The sequence below is a fragment of the Rhipicephalus microplus genome, chromosome 6 (genome assembly GCF_043290135.1).
Source record: "Rhipicephalus microplus isolate Deutch F79 chromosome 6, USDA_Rmic, whole genome shotgun sequence".
In the NCBI taxonomy this organism is placed as follows: domain Eukaryota; kingdom Metazoa; phylum Arthropoda; class Arachnida; order Ixodida; family Ixodidae; genus Rhipicephalus; species Rhipicephalus microplus.
In genome coordinates, this window is record NC_134705.1 from 84,987,146 (window position 1) to 85,000,218 (window position 13,073).

Sequence of the window (13,073 nt, forward strand, 5' to 3'; positions counted from 1 at the left end):
GGCGTGTGAGGTGCTCCCGTTGCCTCCTGCCTTGGCGGGCATTTCGGATCACGTCCCGTTGGTGACAACCGTGCGCGGGAAGCCCGGCCCCAGTCCAGCAAACGCGTCGTGGCGCCTAGACCCGGCTTTATTAAATGACCCGGTTTCCACCCCCCTGATGCAGCAACGCATTGAAGCCACAATCAGAGCGACCCCCCGAGTGACCCGGCCGTCTGGGACGACCTCAAGGCGACCTGGAAGGCGCATTTACAACAAGAGGGCAGAGCGAGAAAAAAACGCATTACGGCTCAGATGAACGAGCTGCTGCGCAGGATGCGCATCGTCCAGAACGCCGAGTGTCTCACTTCCTGCACTCGCGACTATCTTGCCGCGCTTAAGGTACAGCATGCACGACTGCAACGAGCCATCACCGGCGAGAAGTGCGCGTTCCGAACCACCTCAGAGGGGCACCGGGAAGAGGACCTGCGCGAAGTAAGCGGCAACGGCTCAGTACGGATCCTACAAGTAAGGCGCCCAGACGGCACACTCACGGAAGACCCAGCAGAGATCGAGGCGACCTTTCGACGCCACTTCGAGACCGCTTTCCGCGAACCGGAGCCCATAACGACCTCATCGGAGCTACCGCACCGGTCAGAACTGTACCAATTCTTGAAACACCTCGATGAAGGTGAATGCCCGACCTTATGCGGCGCAGCGACGATGCAGGAATTGTGGGCCGCCATCCAGTCTATGCCACCGAACTCAGCTCCCGGCGCGGATGGCCTCACTGCAGGGTTTTATGCGACCTTTTTTAGTATCCTGAGCGAGCCGCTACTTGGCGTAATCAACAGCATTCTCGAAGGCCACGCGAAACCCGCCTCGTTTGCCATGGGGCGCGTGGTCCTGATACTTAAGGAAGGCTCACCACCGAACGACCCCACGTCATGGCGCCCTATCACGCTACTGAATGCGGATTACAAGATTGTCGCCTCTATTCTAAACAGCCGTTTAAAGACCTTTCTGCCGGACATCATCGCGCCGCACCAAACCTGCGCAGTTCCGGGCAGATCACTGTTTGCCAACCTGAACATGACTAGAGACGCCTTTCAGTACGCCACCGAGAAAAGAGTATCAGGAGCTTTTCTTTCCCTCGACCAGGCCAAGGCCTTCGACCGGGTCAGGCACGCCTACCTGTTCGAAACGCTCCGAGAGTTTGGCCTCCCGGCAGGGTTTGTTAACATCATCAAGCTCCTGTACTCGGACCTCAGGTGCCATGTGGTTGTGAACGGCTCCACTACGGACACCTTCCAGTACACGCGTGGGATCAGACAGGGATGCCCACTTGGCCCGACCCTGTTTGTGCTTTCCATAGAGCCCCTGCTCACGTCCGTAGCCGGTGACACGCGTATTCGGGGCCTCCCGCTCACAGGAACTGCGGAACTAAAGATCCTTGGTTATGCCGATGACATCTCCCTTTTCGTGAGGGACGCCAGTAGCCTCGACCGTTTTCGTCAGCTCTTCGCATTCTACGCGGCAGCGTCCGGAGCGCAGCTGAACGAGGAAAAGTGCAGGGCCCTTCGCTTCGGCAATTTCCCTGCGCATGCCATCGGCACCTTTCAAGCGGTCAACACAGTAAAGGTACTCGGGATATATTTTTCGAGCGAGGGAGTCGCACCGTCAACGTGGTCCCGCGTCCTTGAAAGGGCCGCTCAAATGGCAGAGCGTGCAGGCCTGCGAGACCTCTCGTTGCGCGAGAAAGCGCTGGCGGTTAAAACGAGTATTTGCGCACTTGCTTTGTACGCAAGTCGAGTAGCAGTGATGCCCGCAAGGACGATAAACCAGCTGTCCAAGCTCATCACGGCGTACTTGTGGGAAGGGAAACCGCCACCTTTAAAAAGACACCTCTTACACCTGGCAGTATCCGAAGGGGGTCTCGGCCTTCCACATGTACAGAGCGCAGGCAGAATTCTAGCCCTTAAAACCGCCCGAGCGCTCGCGCGCGCGAGCGATTACGTTGGCCACAACCTCCTCCTCTACTGGAGCGGTGCCAGGCACGACTGGCTGGACGCTGGCCGACACTCCGGTCCTTTTGCTGAAGCACCCGCGCCCTACTATAAAACGGCAGCGGCAACAATGCGCATGTTGGGGAATGAACTACCCGGCTGTGACGTAGACGAAGACCCGCCAGCACGCATCGTCGAGGCCATCACGATGAACCAGCTAAGCGATGCCGACCGAAAACGGGCCAAGCGCGCGCAGAGTGAACTTGGCTCCCTCCGTTGCGGCATCCCCCGCGAGGCGCACGATTTGCTCCTTAAAAAGGCCTGGCACGTCCTACCTACAAGACAGCGCCTTAACAAATTAGGCATAGTCCCGAATGCTAGCTGCCCCAACTGTCGCGTCGTGGAAACGCAGGAGCACGCGTTGTTTGAATGCGTCGCGGTGAAACCCGTGTGGCGCATGGTGGCCCACTCCTTCGGCATCCGCACCCCTCCCAACCACAAACGTAACAAAGGCGCCTTCGCCCAACTCGTGGTGATTTTCACAGTGTTGGTTTTATGGCAGAGGCGATCGCTTGCGGAAGCGCGCAGGAAACCAGTACGAGCCGCGTTTCCGGCAGTCTCGAGGATCCGAAGGCTGCTGTGGGCCTATTTATCGGCCGAACTCGAAGCCAGCGGCGAGGAAAAGTTCCTCCGTCGCTGGCATACGAAATTTTTCTTCCTCAGGGACGGCAAGCTAGCCGCCCCAATCACTCCCTTCTAACCCCCCCCCCCCTCCGGCTCCAACACCTTATGTTTAAGTTGTGCGTTCTACATGCATCCCATGTGTCAATCTTTTGAGGTGTAACTCAGACCTTGCTGTGTACCCCCCCCCCCCAGCGTCTATATTCATTCGTGGGGAAACTGATATCCATTGCTCATCTTGTTTTCCGGCATTGTATATATGTATATAGCCCGCGTGTTTTTTTCGTTTCTCTGTACGCCTTGTTTACTCACCTTTGTATATACACACATCCGTTGTTCAATGTTACTCTGTTTTTTTTTTCTCTGTGCTATAAGTAACTCATGTATTTGATGTAGTTATCAGCCGATTACCCGGCGGTGCATACTGTACTGTTTTTTTTTGTTTCATGCGTTGAGAGTTGAATAAACTTCTCCTTGTGTAGTATCTGTTCTTATCAGCTTAATATCTGATACGGATCCTATTTGGATCCAAGATATTAAACTTATTTTTGTGATGCGGCGGAGTGCTTGAAGCTTGCTTCACCTCCGCCACGGGTTGGCCCGGTATTGCACTACCTCCGGGATCGGCCCACTCACCCCCTGCGGGGTGAGTTCGACAATTAATTCAATGATAGAAGGAGTGTTCGGATTTACCCATGATACCGGGGTAAACGGCTTGGGTGCGTCGAGTGTCCGAGACGGTGGCGGCACGCCGCCCCGGCTGACGCGGTATTCGCGTGCAGGGAGTGCGCTAGCTGTGTTTACACTTACGATTGCTCTGGGAAAATAAATGTTTCCGTGTGTATTTCATATATGGAGGGTCTCTTTTATTTTGTTATGTTCACACGTACATACTCAAGTTTCTTATTTTTTTTAACGTTCCTACTCATATTAATAAAACTATTGAGGAAATTATCATTACTGTTTCGGAGGAAAGCTAGAAGTGTGTATACGATGTGTATGCATGTGCGATGTGTATGTATGTATGTGTGTAGAAGTGTGTATGTATGTGCCAAGCTATTTCCGCTTTTCGAATTCACCCGTTTCGCAACGAAAAATAAAAAAAGCCTCTAGAAAATGGGGTTTGGTTGGTGTTTCTGTTTACAGTTGCAGTGGCAAGCGAAGGCATTTTTATTTCACATCTTCACGCGGCGTCTGAACCTGAAGACGCGTGCTCTCGCCACGTCTACGCATCTACACTATTCCCCATCACAAATTAAAATCGCAAAGAACGCCACAGGACCCACTCCGCACACACCTGCTGTACGGTGGAGCGGCAAAGCCCCGATGTGCTTTTCCTATGTCCACTGACCTTTGGGGTTTGACGTCCCAAAACCACCATATGATTATGGGAAAATTTCGACCACCTGGGGTTCTTTCACGTGCACCCTAATCTGAGCACAGGGAAATGCAGCCGCCGCGGCCGGGATTCGATCCCACCACCTGCGGGTCAGCAGCCGAGTACCTTACGGCCATCAGACCACCACGGCGGGCATCGCCTTGTTGATCAAACACTTCATTTCTGAACACCATCTCATACCAGCTCATCCACCGTTGGCTCTCGTTAATTACAACGAACATCCTCGCACGCTCACCTCAATGGAATTGCCAGTTGCTGGAAGTTCCAAGAAAATTGCGCACTAGACGTTCGGACGCACCACGCACGTACCTGAAGCGACGTGGACCCCAGGACGCGTGAGATCACGCCCCGGGCGCGCTTTGCCTCCGTACCCACTCGTCACTCCTCACAGCTTCACTAAGCCGAGTATGTAGAAGTCGAAGAAGCAGAACAACAAACCAGCCAATCCCCCACAGTGGGTGTGAGCCACAAGTGAAGGTCAACAAAAACAAGCAACACCAGCGAGCGCAGTGACGAAGCTATCGTAATGGGGCGAAATAATCCACGAATATGGCTGCACGTTGACGCACGGTCGCATTTGTGCAACCACCCGTGTCTCCCGAAGACCGTCTGTCGCGCGTCTTCGACGAAAAGCGCAGGCGAGTACTTCTCCACTGATTTCCGCGACCACTTCACGACCGCCTTCGGCCGCCTCATGTCCGTCCGGCACGATCGACGGAGCGCCGCACCAGCGCCTCGTACACGCCACCATAGCACTCCTACCCCTCGGAATCAGCAAAACTCGGACGTTTTCGACCACGACAGACAGAACCTGCCGGCCCGTTGAACGCTTGAACGACATCGCAGCGTCAAGTCGCACACTCACGTTCCGTCACCCTCTGCCACATGATCCTTCATTCACCGGCTTCACAACCCACGCGGTAGACGTTTCGCACGCATTCCCGGGTCTGCCTTTCACGGCAGGACCTTCGTCGACCTCGGTGCGGTGTTCCGCCACGTCGGAACTTGCAAGGCATATGTTGAGCGTGCTGAAGCAGCCAAAGGCACCACCTTTTTGCCGATGATTGTGGGCGTCGTTGCAGAGGCGTTGCTTGGGCAGCCGGCGTAGAAGCCATGTTGGATGGGTGACGTATTCACATTTTGCACAGTCATTTTTTTTTTTTTCCTTCCTTCCAGACTTTGGTGCTCGAGTTGGACATGTACACTATGCATCAGTTTTTAAAACAAATGCTGTAGCATCCCTCGCGACATGCCTGATAATGTTCGCCAGCAAGCATTTGGTGTGACGTCATGGGCGCATAGAGAGTACGCATGCAAGCAAGCACGCGTGGCTTCGACCTCTGGGAAAAAGAAGGTTTCAGTTTTAACATGTTTGTAAGCGAAACTAGAAACTTCAAGCGGACTGGGGATAAAAGCAATGCCGTGAAGCCAGCGCTGCCGCTGTCGGTGCACAATGCTGGTTGTGCATGGGTGGACGTCGGAATTGCTTTGCTACTGTTTGCCCGGCTTTTGGCCAGAACTAAGTACGAGGTGTGAAAGAATGGATTTTAATTACGTGCTAATGAATTGCATCGCTTCTCGGCCTTTTGGCTAGACCAATTGTCGAGCTAGCCGTTTCTTTGCGCCTCGCGCGAGACCCAGGGTCACGTCCCGCTGACGTCGACCCCGGGGTTCAAGTCGCCAAAGTTAGTTTACGCGGCATCGCCGTCCTGCACGTGCGACCGCCGCCCCGAGCCTCGGACCTCCCTGTCCGGCGCCCACCCATCCCATGCCTGGTGAAGCAAGCCCCCCGGTCCACGCCTGCCGTCCCGGAGTCCTCCTGCTACCCACCCGGCGCCTCCTGTATCCGTGCGGCACCCGCCTCGGCTGAGCCGCAGTCCTACCAGTGTGCAGCTAGCCTGCACGATACGAGTTTCAACTAGCCACGCCTTCCTGGCAGCCAGCGGCAACGCGCACCAGAATGGCGTCAACGTCTGACCTCCCGGTGAGGGAGAATTGCTTCATGTTCACGGCGCCCGAAGGCGACGTATCGATTGATGATCTAATCGATGCCATAGAACTAGTGTCTGGGGATGACAGTGTATTTGTTCTACAGCACATGGGCGGGGCTAGGTTCCTCGTCTGTACGCGCAACGCCAGTCAGGCGACAAGGTTAATGGTGGCGGAAGGCTTCCGTGTTAATGGCGAAAACGTACCGGTTGAGGCCGTAGGGCCGCCGGTCACGTACGTAAATGCCTACCGGTACCCCGCCTACTTGTCTGACGAGGTACTTAGCAACGCCCTAGCTCAGTATGGCAAAGTGAGGGGCATATCGTTTGCCACTGTGGCCACTCGTCAAAACAAGCTCAACGGGGTAAGAGTTATTAAGATCGAGATGAGCAAACCGGTGCCAAACTTCGCGACCATCGCAGGGCACCGCGTAATGTTTGAGTATCGCGGCATGAGGCGAGTTTGCGCACGATGCGGCGAAGTGGGCCACATGGCGACGGCATGCTCCGCCCCCTTTTGCAAACGATGTGGAACTTTCGGGCATGATACCGAGGGCTGTACAAGCGAATGTAAGCGTTGTGGGGGTCACCATGGTACAAGGGAATGTTTTCGAAGGCGATCATACGCGTCAGCCGCCCGCGGGTTCCCCCCTGCTCCGGATCACGCGTCTAGCCCCGGCCAACCTAGCGGCTCTTTATCGCCTCGCTTAGACAAGGCATCCCCACGCCTCCAGGTGCTTACGCCCAAGATCACGCCCCGCGCGACAGTGAGAGACGCAGGCGAGCACCCCACGAACATCGACCCGCCTACAGGCAGCAGCGAGGCCGATTCACTCGCCAGCGAGAGAGAGGGGCGGGAGACGAGTGAGGAGGTTACTACTGCATCGTCTGAAACGGAGCCCAGTCCCTCCGATACAGCTTCGGCGCAGTCCTCCTCCGCTTCACCGCGGGCACTCCCATCGGACCAGGACGACTGCGAATCTCTGCCATCAGCACAGAGGGTGCCGGCTGACGCCACCGAACGGGGAAGCGCTCTCCCCTCTGTGCCGTTAACACCGGCCAATGTGCTCGCACTGGTGACTTCGGAGGACCTGGAAGCGCGTACCCATGACTCCGCCCGGGACGAGCTGCCCATAACGAGCAAGGGGTACTACGTGCTGCCCGAGGACGTCGAGCGCAACAACACCGCCTCGACTTGCCCCTCCCCTGCTCAATTCACACGGTTAAGCCGGAAATCCGACGCAAAGGCGAACCAGCCGCATCCTGGCCTCGAGCAGCGGTCACGCTCGCGTTCGCGCTCGCGAAGACGCCCTGACGATGACAGGCGGGCGGCTGACGAGAGGACCTCTAGCAAGGACGCCCGGCAGCGCAGATCGGAGCTGGTTGGCCAAAGGAGTGACAGCGATGTCCCGCCACACCCGAAGTCCCAGAAGCTTGAGCAAGCGGGAGGGGGCAACGGGAGCCGCCGCCCAAGCCCCGAGAAGGCTACCAGAAGAAAGTAGCGGCGCGCCTGCTCCGACGGCTTCGTCGCCTTCCGCTCTCCCGCCTTTTTTCACACTCCGCTCTCCCGCCTCCCTCGCCCTCCGCTGTCCCGCTCTTACCTGGCTGGGCCCTTTCCCCTCCAATGCAGCACCCTCCTCGCTCCCCTTCGCCCGCGCTCCGCTGATGCCGAACTCGCCTGGTTATCGCGCCCTTCACCCTTCCTCCTCCCCCCAAGCGATACACGGCGCTCCAACTGACGGATTATGGCCACGCTGCGGTTCGCGACATTAAACATTCGCGGCTTTCGCGACAGAAATAAACAGGCTGCTGTGGTGACGTTCGCCCGATCTAAGGGCATCGACCTCCTTTTTCTACAGGAAACCAACTTCCGCTCCCCGCTTGATGTTACCTTATTCAGGCGCAACTGCCAAGTTGACGGCTTTTTTTCTTTAACATCCGCGAGGGCTTGCGGCGTTGGTGTCGTGTTCGTCACGGACAGGTTCCGACGAAAGTCGCATTGTATTTTTGGAGCGAACGGGCGCACGCTTGTGCTCGACGTCTTCGTCGACGGGTCCAGGGTGCGCTTTGTTAACGTTTATGCGCCGGTGACCAGATCGGACACAAATACCTACTTTAAGGAGCTGCACGGCTACCTGCTGGAGCCCGTCCCTTATGTCGTTCTCGGAGACTTTAACTGTGTCGTGGACTCCACAAGAGACATCCGGGGCCCGGGTCAAGGGGGCTCGACCTACCACGCCAAAGAGCTGGTGAAGATCCTCCGGCGCCTGCGGCTCACGGACGCATGGGTACACGCACATGGCAACGAGTTTGTCCCCACTCGAACCTCGCGGACCACGGCCAGCAGACTCGACCGAGCCTACGTCCCCGAACGCCTTGTCCAATCCATCATGGCGTGCGAAGTCCTCGCCCTCCCCGAAGGGCTCTCGGACAGAACGGATCACCTCCCGTTGGTAACAACGGTGAGGGGGACACCTGGCCATAACCAGAGAAATGAAGCCTGGCGCCTCGATCCGGCACTCATCCAAGATCGTACGAGTGCTCCGAGAATATCCGCGTATTTGGAAGAGATGATTGAGGCTACCCCCTGCACTAGCCCGGCTGTATGGGACGACTTGAAAGCGAGATGGAGAACATTCCTGCAAGAAGAAGGCAGCGTGAGGAAGAAGCGCATCACAAGACAAATGAACGAGATACTCCGCCGCATGCGGATAGTACAGAGCGCGGACAACCTCACGGCATGCACGCGCGACTACCTCCACTCGCTGCAAGTTCAGCACGATCGTCTCTTCCGGGAATACGTGTGCAACCCACGCGAACAAGGGACCCCTGTGGGGGAACCAGCGGGACCAGCTTTAACTGAAGCACGAGGAAACGGATCCCTGCGAATCGTAGAGGTGCAACGTCCCGATGGCAGCCTCACCTCGGACCCCGCCGAGATCGAAACGGTGTTTCGAGAATACTTTGAGACCGTCTTCCGCGAGCCGGACTCGTGCGGCCCTTCTCCAGAGGCAACTCTCATGGATAGACTGTGTTCGCACCTGCCTCGACTTGCCGAGGACGAGTGCACAGTCTTGTGCGGCGCAGCAACGGAGGAGGAACTCCGCACAGCCATCCGAGCCATGCCGCCGAATTCGGCTCCGGGTACTGATGGCCTCACGGCCAGTTTCTACGTGACCTTCTTCGATGTCCTGTGTGCCCCGCTCCTGGCCATGGTAAACGCGGTCCTTCAGCAGCACATAAAACCCGACTCCTTTAGCACAGGGCGCATCGCCCTTATCCTCAAGGACGGTGCACCTTCAAGCGAACTGTCATCATGGCGCCCGATCTCCCTACTCAATGTAGACTACAAGATCGTGGCGTCCATACTCAACACCAGACTGAGGACTTTCTTGCCAGATCTGATTGCCCCCCACCAGGCCTGCGCCGTGCCAGGTCGATCTATGTTTGCAAATCTTACGGCCACCAGAGACGTCTTCGAATACGCGGCCCTGAAGAGAGTCACGGGCGCCTTCCTGTCCCTCGACCAAGCCAAGGCGTTTGACAGGGTTAGGCACACGTACCTCTTTGAAGTGCTTCGCCGATTCGGGCTCCCGCAGGAGTTTGTGGCTGCCATCGAGCTCCTGTACTCTGACCTGCGCAGTTGCGTCGCGGTGAACGGCAGGACGACGGCCTTTTTTCGGTACACGAGAGGCATCAGGCAAGGGTGCCCCTTGGGCCCAACGTTGTTCGCGCTCTCGATCGAGCCCCTACTGACAACCTTGGCCAGCGACGAGTGCATCCGAGGCCTGCCAATGACCGGTACCGAAGAGATCAGAGTCTTGGCGTTTGCCGATGACATATCCCTCTTCGTCAAGGACGCGCGAAGCCTTGACCGCTTTCGCAGCGTATTCAAACTGTACGCCAAGACGTCAGGAGCCGAGCTAAATGAGAGGAAAAGCCGAGCCCTGCTCTTCGGTCCGTTTCCTCCTGAAGCGTTGGGCGATATAGAACCGGTCAGCACAGTAAAGGTCCTCGGTGTCTATTTTACCCGAGAAGGCATCGACGCTTCAACCTGGGCGCGCGTCATAGACAGGGCTGCACAGCTTACCGAGCGCGCAAAACTGCTCAGCATGACCCTTCATCAAAAGGCTGTTGCTATGAAGACAAGCGTTTTTGCTTTGGCCTCCTATGTGAGCAGGGTGACGGTGATGCCGGCGCGGGTGGCTACTCGACTCGGCATGTTAGCGAATGAACTTCTGTGGGGCAGGACGCCACCCCCTGTAAAACGAACCCTCCTCCAGCTGGAGGTGAAGCAGGGAGGACTAGGCCTTCCGCACGCGCTCACCTCGAGCAAAGTGCTCGCTTTGAAGACGGCTCGCAAGGTGGCGCAAGCAGGCGACTATGTCGGGAGAGGCCTGCTGCTCTATTTGAGCGGCCCGACAAACAGTTGGCTGGATGCCGGTCGACACTCCGGCCCGCACGCCGAATCGCCCTCGCTCTTTTACAAGGTGGCAGCAGCGACGGCACGCATGCTGCGCAAGGAACTACCGAATTGCGACCCCGACGCGGAGCAGCCGGCCCGCATAGTGGAGGCACTCACGGCAAGCCAGCTGAGCGACGAGGACCGGCAACGAGCGGAGCAGGCTAGGCGCGACCTTTCCCTGCTGCATAGCCTGCTGCCCGCTGAAATTCAGGATTTTCTTTGGAAGAAGGCGTGGGACGTCCTCCCCACCAGACACCGCTTGAAGCGGCTAGGCATTGTGCCCGACGACCGCTGCCCAAACTGCCGGGAACCAGAAACACAAAAGCACGCCTTGCTTGAATGTTCGTCCGCTCGGCCTGTCTGGCGTATGGTTGCGCACCGCTTTGGAATCCGCCCCCCACCAGGTCATAAACGCAACAAGGGAGCGTTTGCACGGCTCGTGACCGCCTGCACCCTTTTTGTAGTGTGGCAACGTCGCTCGCTCGCGGAAGCGCGGCGACAGCCGGTTCGGGCGGCGCCCCCAGCCGTCGCGCGTATAAGAAGGCTAGTGTGGGAGCTCCTCTCCCGGGAACTCGAGGCCAGCGGAGAGGAGATGTTTCTCCGCCGCTGGCACACGAAATTCTTCTTCGTGAGAGAGGGCAAGCTGGTCGCACCAATCGTCAGCTACTAACCGCTCTCGGTTTTGGGTGTCGCTACACTCAAGAGCGACACGTATGTGCTCCCAAACATGGTGACCCCCCCTCGCCACTCTCCCCAGACACACCATTCTAACGCCTGTGTTCATGAAGAGATTTGTATCCTGGTGATGAAGCTTTCGTGACGTTGTGTAGCGCCGCTGGCCCCGCTGGTAGGCATCAAGACATCGCTGTTCACTGTATGTATGTTAATAACCCCCCCCCCTGTTTCTGCCACCGAGCTTTGTTAAGTGTATAAGTATATACACCGAGAATTCCTTTTGGTACCCGCCTCTTAGTTGATGCTTGTAAATATATTACGCATGTATATATGTATATAGATACTGCACCTTCTCCTACCCTCCACCACCCCGTATACCACTTATGTTCAACACACCCATTCGAGGTGCTTTCTTTCCCAATTAATTTACGCTCACGATTGTAAACATGTACATAGGTTACGCATCACATTTGTATTCCGTTCGCGTAAGTGTGCACCTGTGTACATATAACGCGTCACGAAACTGTATATGCATTTTCTGTGTAAAACATATCAATGTATCTGTTGTTTTCGTCTGGAGTTAAATAAACTTCCCTTTGTGTAGTATCTGTTCTTATCAGCTTAATATCTGATACGGATCCTATTTGGATCCAAGATATTAAACTTATTTTTGTGATGCGGCGGAGTGCTTGAAGCTTGCTTCACCTCCGCCACGGGTTGGCCCGGTATTGCACTACCTCCGGGATCGGCCCACTCACCCCCTGCGGGGTGAGTTCGACAATAAATTCAATGATAGAAGGAGTGTTCGGATTTACCCATGATACCGGGGTAAACGGCTTGGGTGCGTCGAGTGTCCGAGACGGTGGCGGCACGCCGCCCCGGCTGACGCGGTATTCGCGTGCAGGGAGTGCGCTAGCTGTGTTTACACTTACGATTGCTCTGGGAAAATAAATGTTTCCGTGTGTATTTCATATATGGAGGGTCTCTTTTATTTTGTTATGTTCACACGTACATACTCAAGTTTCTTATTTTTTTTAACGTTCCTACTCATATTAATAAAACTATTGAGGAAATTATCATTACTGTTTCGGAGGAAAGCTAGAAGTGTGTATACGATGTGTATGCATGTGCGATGTGTATGTATGTATGTGTGTAGAAGTGTGTATGTATGTGCCAAGCTATTTCCGCTTTTCGAATTCACCCGTTTCGCAACGAAAAATAAAAAAAGCCTCTAGAAAATGGGGTTTGGTTGGTGTTTCTGTTTACAGTTGCAGTGGCAAGCGAAGGCATTTTTATTTCACATCTTCACGCGGCGTCTGAACCTGAAGACGCGTGCTCTCGCCACGTCTACGCATCTACACTATTCCCCATCACAAATTAAAATCGCAAAGAACGCCACAGGACCCACTCCGCACACACCTGCTGTACGGTGGAGCGGCAAAGCCCCGATGTGCTTTTCCTATGTCCACTGACCTTTGGGGTTTGACGTCCCAAAACCACCATATGATTATGGGAAAATTTCGACCACCTGGGGTTCTTTCACGTGCACCCTAATCTGAGCACAGGGAAATGCAGCCACCGCGGCCGGGATTCGATCCCACCACCTGCGGGTCAGCAGCCGAGTACCTTACGGCCATCAGACCACCACGGCGGGCATCGCCTTGTTGATCAAACACTTCATTTCTGAACACCATCTCATACCAGCTCATCCACCGTTGGCTCTCGTTAATTACAACGAACATCCTCGCACGCTCACCTCAATGGAATTGCCAGTTGCTGGAAGTTCCAAGAAAATTGCGCACTAGACGTTCGGACGCACCACGCACGTACCTGAAGCGACGTGGACCCCAGGACGCGTGAGATCACGCCCCGGGCGCGCTTTG

General features: G+C 55.8%; 2 pseudogenes; both read left to right on the plus strand.

Annotated features, from left to right (window-relative positions):
• Positions 1-3,127: 3,127 nt before the first annotated feature.
• LOC142766170 (U2 spliceosomal RNA) lies at positions 3,128-3,300 on the plus strand (annotated as a pseudogene).
• Positions 3,301-11,780: 8,480 nt separating this feature from the next.
• On the plus strand, positions 11,781-11,949 carry LOC142766203 (U2 spliceosomal RNA; annotated as a pseudogene).
• The last annotated feature ends 1,124 nt before the right edge of the window (positions 11,950-13,073 follow it).